This window comes from Pseudorca crassidens, chromosome 11 (genome assembly GCF_039906515.1).
Source record: "Pseudorca crassidens isolate mPseCra1 chromosome 11, mPseCra1.hap1, whole genome shotgun sequence".
Classification (NCBI taxonomy): Eukaryota; Metazoa; Chordata; class Mammalia; order Artiodactyla; family Delphinidae; genus Pseudorca; species Pseudorca crassidens.
In genome coordinates, this window is record NC_090306.1 from 50,531,829 (window position 1) to 50,547,349 (window position 15,521).

The following is a 15,521-nucleotide window of genomic DNA, read 5'->3' on the forward strand; positions in this document are numbered from 1 at the left end:
TGATCATGTGAAGGCCACTGATCCATTTCTTAGCTATGCCATATATACTGCTAAGCCTACCAAAGGCTTTCTTCAACTATGTCACTATATGTTGTCTAGCATTTTCATTTCATTTATATCTCTGCTAAAATCTTCCATCTGTTCAAGCATGTTGTTCACCTTTTCCACTAGAACTTTTAACTTATTCATTATAGTCATTTTAAATTCCCTGTCTGAACTTGATTCTGTTAATTATTTTGACCCTTAATAGTGTTTCCTTTTTGTCCCTTGATAGTAACTTGTCTCTTTGTTTTTATGTTTTATAATTTTTAGAAAATATGAAACTGAGGTAAATATTTTTGCCAGAAATTGGCATGCTTCCCTTTCTGCTATGCCTTAAGTATGCTGGGTTGAGTTAATCTAGTTAGGAGTTAAGCTGGGCTTGGGTTTTATTGTTTACTTTTGTTTGAAGTTTGTTATTGATATCATTATCCACAGTGTACTACAAGCTTCAGAGTCCTCTAACATTACCTTATACTTAATGTAGGGCTAGACTGAGTGTTTTTCTCAATATTCCTGTTCCACCCTCAGCTTTAGGTGTTTCCTCTAAGCCTCTGCCTCAAAGAAGGATTTTCTTCACACTATTGTCCATTCCCCAGTGGTAAACCACTATTACTTATTACTTAATGCATGTTAGTCTGGTAGGAAGTTGTATGTATTCTCTGTTGTCATAATTATCCTATTTTATGCAAGCTTTGTTTCTCTGGGTATTGGGGATGGGACTTGTTCAGTGATGCTGCCTCTTACAGCACACCTTTAATGGTCAAGGCCTAGGATGGTTTCTATTTGAAGTTCAGTAGTAAAGACATTTTTTCTTTTAATTTCCCCCAGCCAAAATGGGTTTTCAGTGTATCCCTGTGGGTAACAGAATTTGCTTCCCTTAAGAGTATTGTACAGTGGAACTTTGTGCCTTTCCTGCTACCCTCCTTGGGCCTACACTTAAGGGTGGCTTTCCCCATTCTACCATTCTGCCTTCCATCTTTTTCATGAGAATTTGATGAACTACATTGAGAAAAGCCTTCAAGTGGCTGCAAATTCACATGCTTACCCATATCTAGTCTTTAACGACTGGTTAAATATTTTAGCTTAATATTTTTTCTGAGTTAAGAATTCTGAGGTATAAAGATTGATTTTATCTTTTAAAATGTTGCTCCTTTGTCTTCTATCTTGTATAATTTCTTATAAGAAGTCTATGATTCTTCTTTTCTTTGTTCACCTATACATAATATATGTTTTTCCTCTGTTTTAAAATTTTTCTCTTCAATGGTTTCTAGTAATTTAATTACAGTATGCCCTGTGTGGTTGTCCTTGAATTTATACTGATTTTGGTTTATTAATCTTCCTGGATGTGTGGGTTTAATTTTCATGAAATTTAGAAATTATTATTTCAAATTGTTTTTCTGATTCTTCCCTTTTTGGTAATCCAGTTACAATGATATTAAACAGTTTGGCTTTGTCCAATATGTCCCTTAGGTTATGTATATTTCTTCAGCATATACAGAACTATGCTTTATTTTTTATAATATCTTTTACAATAACATAATGCTCACTGATTTTCCCCCTGCATTACATAACCAGACGTTTATTCTATTCAATTTTTAAATACAGATATGTGCTTTTCATCTTTAGAAATGTGTATCTTCCATTTCTTCTCTCATTATTTTCATGTTTTACTTTACATCTTTGAGCATAGTTATAACACATGTTAAGGTCTTTGTATTAACCTCATCAATTGTCACTTCTGTATCTGTTTCTATACACGGATTTTTCTCATGGTAAATGTCTCAGTTTTTCTGCATTGCACGTATCTATTAATTTGGGGTTGGATGCTGGATATTTCTGAGGGATGAATTTTGGTGTCTTCCTCTTAAGACTGTTGTAGTTTTTTTTTCTGGAAAGCAGTTAAATTTGGAGATTAGTTTGGTGTTCTTCAAAGCTTATTGCTAAGCATTGTTAGGACAGTTATAGGATAGCATTTTTTCTACATCTAGCTTAGCTCTCCTCTGAAGGCATTATCCTTCTAGAGTGTGTGCTGAATGTCCTGGTTATTTAACAAGGTTTCTTGACTTTTGATGGCCACAGTTCAAATATTCTCAGACCTGTGTTAGCTTTGAGGATTATTCTTCTTACAATTCCTTGCCATGTTTTTCACTGCACACATTTGGCTTATTACTTAGCAACAAACTCTAGGAAACTTCTATGCAGATTTATAAAACTTTTTTCACTGCTATCTCCTTTCTGGTACTCAGCCCCACAAATCCTGGCTGCCTGTACCTCCCTCATCTCCAAGCTTTGTCCTCTCAATTAAGCAGGACTTTTATGATCTATAGGGGTCTTCATCTTTGCACCACCATCTGAAAAGTTCCACCAGGCAGGAAACTGTCCATTGCAGGGCTTATTTCATTTATTTATCTTCTTTATGGATCACTTTCAACTGTTCAGTGTCTGAAAATAATATTTGCATTTTTTTTTCAGTTTCTAGTTGTTTATGGTGGGAAGGCAAGTGTGGTCCTAGTTAATTATGGCTGCTAGCAATTTTTGAGCAATTTATTTATGTATTTAGAGCTTTCCTAGATTTCAATTTATTTCATTATCCCACTTTATAATCTAAAGGCCTGGATGATTTTTCCTTGTTCCTGAAATATCTCTATACATGTCAATTCCAGCTCTCACAGATAGGGCATCCACCTGTCATGTGCATCCACCGTCATGCACAGAAGTTGCTCCTAGGCAATGTGCTCTTCTGTGACAGCTTGCTCCTCTTTGAGAATTTGGTTTATCAGGGTTTCTTTGCATTTATCACTTTTCACTATCCCCATAGAACAGTATGATTTTTATTTTGACTTATATTTCTTCTTATTACCAGGCAATGAAAATCTTTCACATCCATCTCTATCTGACCAAGAATGAAAGCCGTGTACTTTTCACAGTATATTTTAGTAAAATGTTACTAATATAACTTCTTGTTGACACACTCAATAAATTAATTGGTCTCTTTAAAAACAGTGAGGCAAGCATTCAGATTGCTTGAAACATAAATCAACCTAAAGGCATTTTTCAACACAATTCTTTATGTCACAGGATCTAAAGCCCCTCTTTTTGCTCACCTTTGCTGAACTGCAGCTTTTGGTAAAGAGATACTTTACAAGTTGAGCTCTTTTGGGAGTTCCACATAGGGATAAGGGCAATGGTTCCTCATCCTAACATGCCATTCCATTCTTGGACTTCAACACAGAGAAAGCAAATTAGGATATATGTATTACAGGTAGCCTCTACCTCTCTCGAGACAGGATTTTTCAATCTCTTCTCCTCTGGTATAGAATTAATCTCTGTCCTTTCTAAATGCAGCCTCTAGTTATAACCTTACCATTTGGCATTCATGAAAACTGGCTTACTCTAGGAAACAAATCTGTAAAGCTTTTACAAATACTCACCTGACAGTGAGACTACCTGTGAAAAGCCTTGTTTTCAAAGCAAACATATATGAAAGATCAGGATCATAGATTATAGAACTAAAGTTTTAATGAAATCACGAAAAATAAAGAATACAGACTTCTTATATACTAATTCTTTTTCTTTTTTTATTCTGAAACATTGATCTTTTGCCACAGGCAGTCCTTAGTGTTCCTCCATATGGTACTACTTGATGCAAAAAAGATAATTAAAATTTTTGTCCTGTTTTTATTCTCCAGGGTAAAAATTATGGAGGTAGCACCACTAATTTTTAGAAATTTGCTTCCTTGAATAAATTCCATAAATATGGAGGGTGGGCAGAAGTGAAAGGGAAAAACTGATTTGGGGGAGTCAACTTCTTAAGAAATCCTTATTTCTTCTGCAGGCAAGTTAAAGATTGACAAAATATATAGAGATAAACAAATACAGTTATGAAAGAATACTGATAACAGAGGTAAAGACGTATAGGAAATATATGCACAGTATTTTTGCTAATTATTAACTAATCCATTAAGCAAATTGTTTTGAAAGCCAGTACTACAGTGTCTGATACTGTAGCTGCTAAGTGCATATGAGTAAATTTAAATTAATCAAAACAGAATACAATTGAAATTCAGCTCCTCGGTCTCACTAACCACATTTGAAGGGCTCAGTAGGCACATATGTCAGGTGGCTGTCCTACTAAACTGTGTAAATATAGGACATTTCATCATTGCAGAAAATGCTATTGGACAGTACTAGCCCAAAACATACTACATTCTGTCCTAGGCCCTTGGTTATAGAAATATACAGAATTTTTCTGCCTTCATGGGACTAAATATGTTGCTATATTCAGACAATAAACATGTAAACTAATATGAGCTCATGTTAAGAATAAAATAAAAAAGGATCATAGGAATCAAAGAGAAATGTCTAGGTCAGCGGGTAGTGGTGGTTATTTTATCCAGAATGTTTAGGGAAGACTTCTTTGAGGACATGGTGTAGAAGTCTGCCTTGCCAAGACCCAAGATAAGAGCATTTGAATCAGAACAGAAAATACAAATATCCTGAGTTTTGTAAAGTTATCCTGAGACAGAAAAAAAAAACAACATTTGATGAGGGCAGTCTTTACCAATGACTTATGAAAAGCAAAGAGATCTGAGAAAAGGATTGATTTAAAGAGTTGTCTTCTCAGTGTGACCTCAAGGAGTCCCTGGAGTGGTGGTAATGGGGGTGTTAGAGGCAGGCTATTAAAGGGGACACACATGTCTTAAGGGTTAATTGCTTTTCACCCAAGTTTGGATCCCTTTGGACACACACGTCCATCCATAGTGCTATACCTTATGAAAACCAATGCTATGCCCATGGTCAGTTTCTTTCCCAAACTACATTTTTAAGGGCCTAAGCACATAAGAAGATGTGGGAGAGAACCTTTTTCTCTGTCCCAGTTCTTTCCTGACGGTTACGAGTCAGATGACCTTAGAGTCCTCTAGAGGGCAGCATTGCTTAATTCCAAATGCCATACACACAGTCTTGGGTCTTTGAAAAACACTGATGCAATACCTGTTAAGATGAAATTCTTCCAGAAGTTTCCTTGGAAATGGAAATAATTCAACACAATTTTTGAAAGATGTGCTTGGGAAATTTTCTGTGAAAAGATGTTCTTCTTCAAATGTTCACAAGGATAAATTAAACCCTTGAGGCTAGAGTTTTCTCTCTTGCCAGTTTGGTTACATCATCTCTCAGGTTCTCATCACAAAATCAAGCTCTCCCCCAAAGACTCCTATAAGTCTTCATTCACCTCCTCCTCTGTCCAGGAAACATTTATTCATCCTTCATGTTTCATTAGTCTTTGAGGAAACCTTCATGACCTCTTCCTCCCTGACCACCCCTCCCCCAACTAAAGATAAGGGACATGGAAGTGAAAGAAGTGTTCCTGGGAAAGAAACAAAGGGAAATAAGTATTTTATCACAATTTTGATGACAGTTTTATATATTTAAGGAAATAAATGGAAAATGTCTGATACTAATGCTTGAGACTAAGGTTAAAAATAAATGATTTCTTTGTGTGTTCATCTGGGGCTGAAAGAGCAAACCAATCCATTAATTAATAAGTCTTTTATATGGTTTCTATGCGCTTTGAATGGTGCTCTTGAATAGGAGATATTCTGGAGTGAAAAAGGAAATATATTTTCACTCCTGCTAATTTTATTTTAAAATATTATATCTGTTAAAACAACAACAACACAGGCCCAAAATGGCATCGCTTATGCTAAAGCCCATGATACCAAACCTAGATTTAATACCTAACTGCAGTTTCAACCTTCACCAGGAATGTAATTTTTCTTAATTGAGATACAGTTGATGTACAATATTATATAAATTACAGGTGTACAACATAGGGATTCACAATTTTTAAAGGTTATACTTCATTTATAGTTATTATAAAATATTGGCTATATTCCCCGTGTCGTATAATATATCCTTGTAGCTTATTTTATACCTAATAGTTTGTATGCCTTAATCCCCTATCCCTATATTGTCCCCACCACTTCCCTTTCCCCACTGGTAACCACTAGTTTGTTTTCTATATCTGTGAGTCTGTTTCCTTTTTGTTATATTCACTAGGTTTCTTTTTAAAATTTCGCATTTAAGTGATATCATACAGTATTTTTTTTCTGTCTCATTTCACTTAGCATAATACTCTCCAAATCCATCCATGTTGCAGGTGGCAAAACTTCATTTTTTATGGCTGAGTAGTATTCCATTGTAAATATATACCACATCTTCTTTATTCACCCATCTGTTAATGGTCACTTAGTCTGCTTCCATATCTTGGTAATTGTAAATAATGCTGCTATGAACATTGGAGTGTATGTATCTTTTCAAATTAGTGTTTTCATTTTTTTGTTTGTTTTGGATATATACCCAGGAGTGGAATTGCTGGGTCATATGGTAGTTCCATTTTTAGTTTTTTGAGAATCCTCCATACTGTTTTTCACAGTGGCTGCACCAATTTACATTCCCACCAACAGTTTGTGTCATCTTCAATTTCTTTCATCAGTGTCTTATAGTTTTCTGAGTACAGATCTTTTACCTCCTTAGGTAGATTTAATCCTAGGCATTTCATTCATTTTGATGCACTGGTAATCTTACTGAGTCCCAAGCTCGTACTGCTCGCCACATGACAGGCCAATCAAATCAAGAGACAAGTTGTTGGGCAAGGAATAGCAACTTTATTCAGAAAGCCAGCAGAGAAGATGGTAGACTAGTGTTCCAAAAAACCATCTTGCCTGGGTTTGTATGCTAGTTTCTTTCATAGAGCAAAGAGGGGGAAGTGAGGAGATAAAGTAAAAAAAAAGGCAATAAGATGTTGCAAATATTTCCTAGTTCCAGCCAGACTCTGGAGGGGGTGGATGTTAATTTCTTCTTTCCTGCAGCCATGCATAGGTGGGCCTGGTCAGGATGTTTCCTGTGAGCTAAACAAAGGTATTTTAGTTTAAGCTCAGGCATAGGAGGCAGGGTTCCCGGAAATAGGCCATTATGTATACTTTAAGCTATAGGCAGCATCCCTTTAGTGACTAACTTGTAGCAAAAGCACTAAAATACAAAGGTTAAAGTAAAAGAAACATCCAATATGGAGTCAGATTTGTTCTTCCCTCTTACAGTAAATAGAATTGTTTCTTTAATTTCTCTTTCTGATAGTTCATTGTTAGTATACAGAAATGCAACAGATTTCTATATATTAATTTTGTATCCTGCAACTTTACTGAATTTATTGATAAGCTCTAGTAGTTTTCTGGTGGCATCTTTAAAATTTTCTGTGTATAGTATCATGTCATCTGCAAACAGTGACAGTTTTCATTTTTCCTTTGCAACTTGGATTCCTTTCTACTAGATGTAATTTTTTTTTAAATAAATATATTAAATTGCAATGAAGAGTAACCCCTGCTTGCAACAACTAGAGAAAGCCCACACATAGCAACGAACACAACGCAGCAAAAAAAAAAAAAAATTTTTTAATAAATAAATTAAATAAATAAATTAAAAAAAAGGAGACCCAGGTTTCATACACTCACTCACATATCCATTGTCTTAACACATATAAAATAAATCTTACATGAATCTCTGCTCTCAGTGCTATGTACTGCTCTCAGTGCTCCTATGGTTAATGTGTGGATTTTAACAATCAAGTATGTAATTAGGAAAATAACAGTGTGACAGAGAACTTTAAAGAAGATAATGATTCCTTTTCACTTTACTTTTACCTACAAGAGGTACTGAAGAGCTTCGGGTGGTAGAGAAATCACCTCCACCTCAGGACATTTTGAGAAGTTTCAAAAGAAAAGTTGAATTTGAGGTACACCTTATAAGAGAGGTAAGATTTCTTTAGGTACCAAGGGAATAAGAGTGTGTTGGTTGGAGTGAATAGAAGAAACTAAAGTGGGAATGACACATAATGATAGCAGTCATTTATTTAGTGCTTACTATTTGTCAGGTAATTTATCTCCTATAATTCTCACAATGACCTTAAATCCTCATTCAGTAAATGGGGAAACTCAAGGTCAAAGATACTGAGTAATTTGCTGTAGACCACACAGCTCTGAGGTAACAGAGGCTGAATTCATTCCTCAGAGCTCTCTGACTCTTGATTAAAAGAGTCACCTACCTAGATCTCTTGTTCCTGGATCACAATTCATACTAAAGAGAACTCAACTTTAAGACTCAAAAAACTATTCTAGGGAAGTCTAAGTGAAAAACCACATGTGCCAGTAGCTAAGCAATGTCTTGTTTCAATGCAGAAATGATATTTACAGTGAAACTGACCTTTCTTGTATGTAAGAGATTCAATACAGGATTCCATTTACTATGGCAGGATATGAAATTAACTCATGAGATTTGAACTTCCTGGTACTTTCAAACCAAGACTTAAAAAAACCCTGAAATTTACAACAAGCGTGTTACAACTGGTGACTAAATGGGAGCACTGGGAGAAGTACAGTTGTAACAAAAGAGTTTAGATAACTTTTTATTACATTGGACTGTCTCCCTGCCTTAGTTCAAGGTTCTGATATTAGATTTCACTCGGGAAAAAATGAATTGAGATAACATCAGATAAAGCAGCATATTGTGAAAATTATGCATGGGATATCCCTATGAAATGAAATATTCCCCATCACTTAAACTAGAGTTGTATTAGAAGTATAAAGCCTTCCCATAAAATACATACAATATGGTCTAGCTCATATAACTTTGATTATATTTTCATCAGTCAAAACTGATGAAATTTAATTCAAAATTTATTCAAAACTTAATTCAAACTTAATTTGGAAAGTGAAATGTAAGTGTGTGTGCAAAACTCTGGATTTAACACTAGTGATTATGGTAGCCTAAAAATATAGAGACCTGCAATTTAGAAAATGTTACTGTGGTTGAGGATTAAAGAAGCAAAGGAAATCCATTGCTTTACTCTGACTCACATTTTCTACACAGGAAGCTTAAATTCATCTCATGCACGTGCGCGCGCGCACACACACACACACACACACACACACACACACTTTCAAGTAACTTTTGTATTCTACTAGGTAGATGCATGCTGGAATTAATTACTTTTGTCAGCCAAAGACAGCACCAATGAACATTCTCAAATGTTACCTTATCACACAAAAAAGACCTACAATTTTTATTATGATCTTTTTGTCTCTTTTTGTAGACACTTATGATGAAATTTCATCTTTAGTGATGGCATTCATTGCAGTATTAGGAAAGGATATTTTCTCTTGGAGATAAATGGTGAGTTGACATTTTTGAGTCTCACTGGATTAACACAGAACCAGCTAGGGAAAAAAAAAGTTAAAAATGAAAAGTAGAATATAAGAAGTTCAGATAAAGCTATCCTTGAGTTGACAGTTTGCTATGAAAATCCATTTCCTTAGTTCTTTTAATTTAACTAGAAATCTTTCAGTAAAGCTCACTATTTAATAAAACGGTTTTATGATACACAAAAAATGAAGATGTGATATCTAAGGGCTAATTTTTAAACTAATATGGGAAATTTTTTCTTGAATCCAATGTTATCATTAAATATAATTTAACAACTCCCTGATAATGAAAACTAAAACTAACATTGTACCAACTGTAGTTATAATGGCTTATAGAACAGGAAGATATTTCTCTTGGATATGCATATATTTTATATTGAATGAATCAAAAAGTATGTGTGTACCTGCAATCCTACACTGTAATGCACGTATTCCTTTTAAAATAATGGCTTCCTGTATAATTCAGTTAATTGACATTTAAGCAGCACAAACTTTGTAAAACAAACCAGGTGCGTTGGAGTGATCAAAAAAAATAGGCATAGCTTGTGTTTTCAGGGGATATTTAATCTCTTTTGTTTCACAACCAAATTCAGTGCTTTTCAACTTTTAGTGAGCATCAGACTCATGTGTGTGCCAGTCTAGGATTTGATTTTACTTTTCTTACAAGCTATTATATTAGTCTGTTACTTTTCCATGGATGCTGGTAGGAGACACAAGACTCCAAGTTCAGAGATAAAGGGCTTTGTTACTCACAATGTAGCAAACAGTATGTGAACATCAACAAGCGCTTCATTTCCTTGCCCCATATTCTCCAGAAGTGATGTAGAGTGCCCTGAAGGATGCCTGCACATGATCCATGTTGCTAGAATCCAGGTGACTGAAACAGAATTATGTTTCAATCTCCTAGCTTCCCTTTTGGCAAGGCTGCCACCCAGAGGGTGTACCAGTCAGGCCTACCTGAGGTTACTGGTAGGAGAAAGACACACATCATGCCCAGGAATAGTCAGGGAAGAATCCTGAATTTTCAAAATAGTTTTATATATTTCACCTCCCCTTTCCTGTGATCATTACCCAGGAGGAAGGCAAGAGGAGATCAACCCATTCTGAGATGGCCACATTCAGTGATCACACTGTTTTACCAGGAAAAGACAAGGTCGATAGAGTCCGAAATAATTTTTAGATGACTGTTTTTTAAAATGCATTCTACCTCTCAATGATGCCAGCAGCCTGAAGATGATAAGGGCCACGAATGTACATCAAATACCATGATAATCAGCCTATTTTTCAGTGGCCTTTAGGACAAAAGGCAAACCATTGTCAAACTGTAGATGGTTTGGAAAGTGGAACACGGCACAATTTAGATTTTAGAGTCATAGTTCGGTGGCCAGATTTTACTGATTGGACTGGAACAGCAACCCTACGACCAGAAAAAGTGGTGACAGTCATGAAGTACCACAGATATCCTTAAGATAGGGATCAAAGATTCCATGTAGTCAATTTGCCAGAAGGTAGAGGCAATGACTCCTGCAATGTGTCATTCCACTTGTGAGTCGGATGGGTCAACTTTTGGCAAGAGTCACAAGTTTGGCATAAAGTAATAACTTCTAGATCAGAAACATACAATTCTTTATGAACAGTCTATGAAAGTGGAGGTATTGCCATGTCCGGTCTAATGATAAATTTAGGTAGTGATGGTGGCCATCTGATCAGCAGCTTGATTCCAGTTGGTCTCATTAGAGAATGCGCCCTTACCATAGACATCTACATGAGTAACTGACTGCCAGCTGAGATTTGTTTCCACAGTTCATGGCTCAAAAAAAAGGGTGCCTTTAATCCACCAGTCTGAGGTCTTCCAAGTGGTAGACCAGATACCTGGGATATTGGCAACAACCCAAGAATTAGTAAAAATGTGAAATGATTCATCAAGGATAGTATTGGCCAGGGCTATTAAGACTACCTTGAGTTCTGAACACTGAGTAACCACATCCACCTTTGTTTACAAATATCTAGCACTAAGACTGAATACCAGTAGCGACCCAATGAACACGATTAAGTTTTTTTTTTTTAATTTAATTTATTTATTTATTTTTGGCTGCTTTGGGTCTTCATTGCTGCGTGCAGGCTTTCTCGAGTTGTGACGAGCGGGGGCAACTCTTCATTGCAGTGTGCATGCTTCACAATGCGCGTGCTTCTCGTTGCGGTGGCCTCTCTTGTTGCGGAGCATGGGCTCTAGGCACGCAGGCTTCAGTAGTTGTGACACACAGGCTAAGTAGTTGTGGTGCACGGGCTTAGTTGCTCCACGGCATGTGGAATCTTCCCGGACCAGGGCTCGAACCCATGTCCCCTGCATTGGCAGGTGGATTCTTAACCACTGCACCACCAGGGAAGTCCTAAGTTTTAATTTAGCTGAGCTATCAGTAAATCAGGCCTAGAAATTTAGAAGAACACCTGTAAGTCAAAGACCCCATTGGGCCAGCACTGTTGCTTCATGAAGGCACTGGAGTTGAAGATAATATTTCCTCCAAAGGTGTAGCTGCCTGTTTCTGATGTAAGGACAAAATGCTTCTCCAGGCAATCCAGCTGTGCTCTTGAGTGTACCATTTCCATTCAACTAGTGAGGCTTGTTGGGTCCCTTCCTTGTCAGTAAGCCTGGACATCATTTTATGTGTTTATTGTCTATTTCTACTTATTTTCTGTAGATTGTCTGTATTATTTCCCCACTTTTCTATTCAGTTGTTCACACCTGTATTGCTTTGTTGAAGTTTTTTTATATTGTTTTCCAATCTTTCATTGCTTGTCATTTATGGCATCTTTCACTATACAAAATTGATAATGTCTATAGAGTCAAGTCTATCATGTTATATCTATATGCCTTCTGGGTTGGGTGCATCACCTCAAAGATACTCTTCTACTTCAATATTGTTAAGACATTTCTGTATGTTTTCTTCCAAATATTGTTTGAATGTTTAGTCCATCTAGATTTCATTTTTATATATGATGATTAGTATTCAAACTTTATTTTCTTCTAAATAGTCAATATCCTAACAGCATGCATTTTATTATTCTTCCATTCCCCACTGATTTAAAATGCCTCCTAATTTTCATGCAAAAATTCCAAATATGCTGGAATATATATTCCAAATATATTTTGGACTCTTCATCTGAGTCTAAAATACTAACATAAGACTGTGGACAGGGCAGGGAAATAATTATGTGATATTGTTTTGAAATGAATAGTAATTTTTAAAGCTATTGCCTTGTAGCTCATAATGTCATTGCATTTCTCAAATCATGCTTAAATGTGCATTTTTTTCATTTTCTTTATAATGTTACAAGGAGTATTATTAATAGAGCTTACATTAAATTTAGGAAAAGACAGAATAAAATTTAGTTTTTATAAGCAACTATTCAATAGCAAAAACAGAGTCAATCTTAAAGCATCCTAATAACTAGGATCAGTAAGAAAAAACACTGCTTCATTCTATATTCACATTTACTCCAATGTTGGAAAATCCAAGATGTGAGTGAAGCTAAAGATGATTAAAGATATGTATTTTCTTATTGTTACTTTTCTTTATTTTTGTGTCAAGACCAAAAGCTACTGAAGTCCATATAATTGGCTTTTCAGTCTTAAGTGAAGGAAATATTCAACACTTATTATATTTAATTATGGATTACAGAGGTTTCATCATCACCAAGGAGGTAACTTCTCTAACTTACATGAAATCCCCCCAATAAATCCTATATTAATTGACTATTGATATTAGATTATATTTCAAACTTAATTCCTGCTACTTGGTTCTTGAGTTTAGCCTTCAATCATGTGTATAGAATGTAGTCATTCATAGTTTAACATTGGCTATCCTAAACCATTCTAACAAGATGGAGGCTTGCTTGCCTTTCTTTTAGGATAGAGAGTGCATGCTCGGCACTCTTTGCCTAATTATGTCATTTAATTTTCACTATATTCCAGTCAATTAGATTTTGTTATTGTTCACTTTACTGATGGGGAAAACCACAGTCAAAGAGATTAAGTGATCTGCCCAATGCCAAGAGCTAACAAAGAGCAAATTTGAAATTTAAAACCTTATCTGTCATCTTCTGAAGTCCATGATATCACTGCTGTATCATCGTTCAAATTAAGCTTCAAGGGACTAGCTTACAGGTGTACACCAATAGCTCTGAGCAATAACCCTGTGGATTGAACGAATGGGAGTGGAAAGCTTACAAAGCCAAGACACAGACATTTTCATTACTTCTGGGCACAGATCTATTAAGAAGAGTCAGAAATTTGTCATGATTTTGTTTTTAAATTCAAAGCATGTGTTCAAAATACATGTTCAAGAGTTACTTAGATCATTTCTCCCAGGCCCCCTTTTCAAGACCACTTATGTTGTTTACTGGACTATAGCTTGGCTCCTTTGTTTTCATTTATGAACATGTAAAAATCTCACGGGGACATGTTACTTCCTTCCCTTTTTCTACCCTGTTTCCTTCCACTCAGTTGCCATAGGTAAGCAATTTCTTTAGCTCTGATTTATACTTTCACTTCTCTTTTTAAAAAAGAAGCTAAAGCAGATACATGTATATTTTCTTATTTCAAACATTATCTCTTTAAAATATAAGCTGAGTTACTTACCTGCTTAAAACCCTCCAGTGGCTTCACCTTACTCTTGTGATAAATCCAAACTCCTTCTGTGATCTTCTAGAACCTAAATTATCTGCTATTTACTAACTCTCTGACTTCCTTTTCTAGCATTCCACCCTTGGTCATTCCACTATATCTACTTGAATACACACATACTCATCCTTGCTCATGGTCTTTGAACTTGCTAAACTCTGCCTGCAATGCTCTTTACATTGTTCACCCTCTTACATTTTTGCATTATCTGCTCAAATCTCACCTCAAAGAGGACCTCTCTGGCAACCCCATTATCATGCTCTATACCCTACCTTGCTTTGGTTGTTTTTCATAGCATTTGACACTACCCAACCTTTCATTATACATTTATTTGCTAGGTGATTGTTATCAGTACCACTCACTATAATTTAACCCCTGTGAGGCAAGAACATTGTATTGCTCATCATTCTATCACCTGTGCTTGCAACAGTGCCTTCAAATAGTGGGTGACCAAAAAATATTTGTTAACTGTATTGATAAACTAATGAATCAATAGTTCCTCCATGTCTCATTTTTTTCCTTGTTAATCTCATGCTGCCACCCTTTTGTCTATGACTTATGTTAAAAAAATAAAACTCTATGTTTTCTATTTCATTGTTCCACTTGTCCTCAGTATTCCCACTGAGTCTTGCTGCTTCTATTGCTTTTTAGAATTTTGCAATCATGTTTTCCCTTTCCATGCAATTATCCTTCCTGATGTCATAATTTCCCTCTTTGAGCCTGTCTTCCTCTAGCAATGTCTTCTGCCTTGCTGAAAATAAAAGATTTTCTAACATCCTACCTTCTATCTTGCAGAAACATCATTTCAAAGGATAGTTATGTCTCATTCCTCAGATTGATTCTCTTGAACTGCTGAAGCATTTCTCATCCTAGTGATTTTTTTCTCTTTGTACATCTTTACAGAGGCAGATCTGTGCTCATGCGGTCTTGTGCATTGGGATGGGTTCTCCAAAAAGACTTTGTGTATTTCTGGTAGAATCTCCCAGGCCAGGGGGCAGTTAAAGAGAGAAGGAAAATGTTTGATTTGTTGTGATTTAACTTTGCCAATTTGGACATCAAGGTGTCATATGGAAAGAATATGGAAGGAGGAAGTGTTCCTTCTAGAGGCTTTTTTACTATAGAGCAGCATCTCTTTGCTGAAGGCGGTCCTGATAAGTGTGTTGCGGGCAACTAGCTGGGCCCCTTTCTCTCTAGGTTAAATGGTCACTCTTTCAGCAAGACTACTGCCCCATGAGTATGCCATGCATGGAGTAAACATACTTTTTAAAAAAATCTTTGCTCTTTTATCTATAGCTTTCTCAAGGATATTGGTAAAGTGAAATTGTTCCCCAAATATACAATAACCTACTGTGTGGACCACTTTCACCACATATTCCTGCACTTCTAGCTAAGGATGTACTAGTAGTGTCCATTTCAGATACTGAAGGAGTTCCTTGCATGTACTTTTCAGTTTCCTGGTTTACAGACTAAAATAGACTTCCCGATATTTTTATATACCTTTCCCAAGTTCAGGGAGAATCTGGAGGAGAGGTGCCAATTAAAGA

At 35.9% G+C, this 15,521-nt stretch overlaps 2 long non-coding RNA genes across 2 annotated transcripts in view; one reads left to right on the forward strand and one right to left on the reverse strand.

Annotated features, from left to right (window-relative positions):
* The window catches only part of LOC137202134 (uncharacterized), a 457,223-nt gene that overhangs the window by 404,412 nt on the left and 37,290 nt on the right, over nt 1–15,521 (forward strand). The window lies entirely within an intron of this gene.
* The window catches only part of LOC137202135 (uncharacterized), a 145,755-nt gene continuing 136,918 nt past the window's right edge, over nt 6,685–15,521 (reverse strand). Inside the window, exon 3 of the long non-coding RNA XR_010932465.1 lies at nt 6,685–6,950. This is a non-coding gene — a long non-coding RNA (uncharacterized lncRNA). The remainder of the gene's footprint in view (nt 6,951–15,521) is intronic.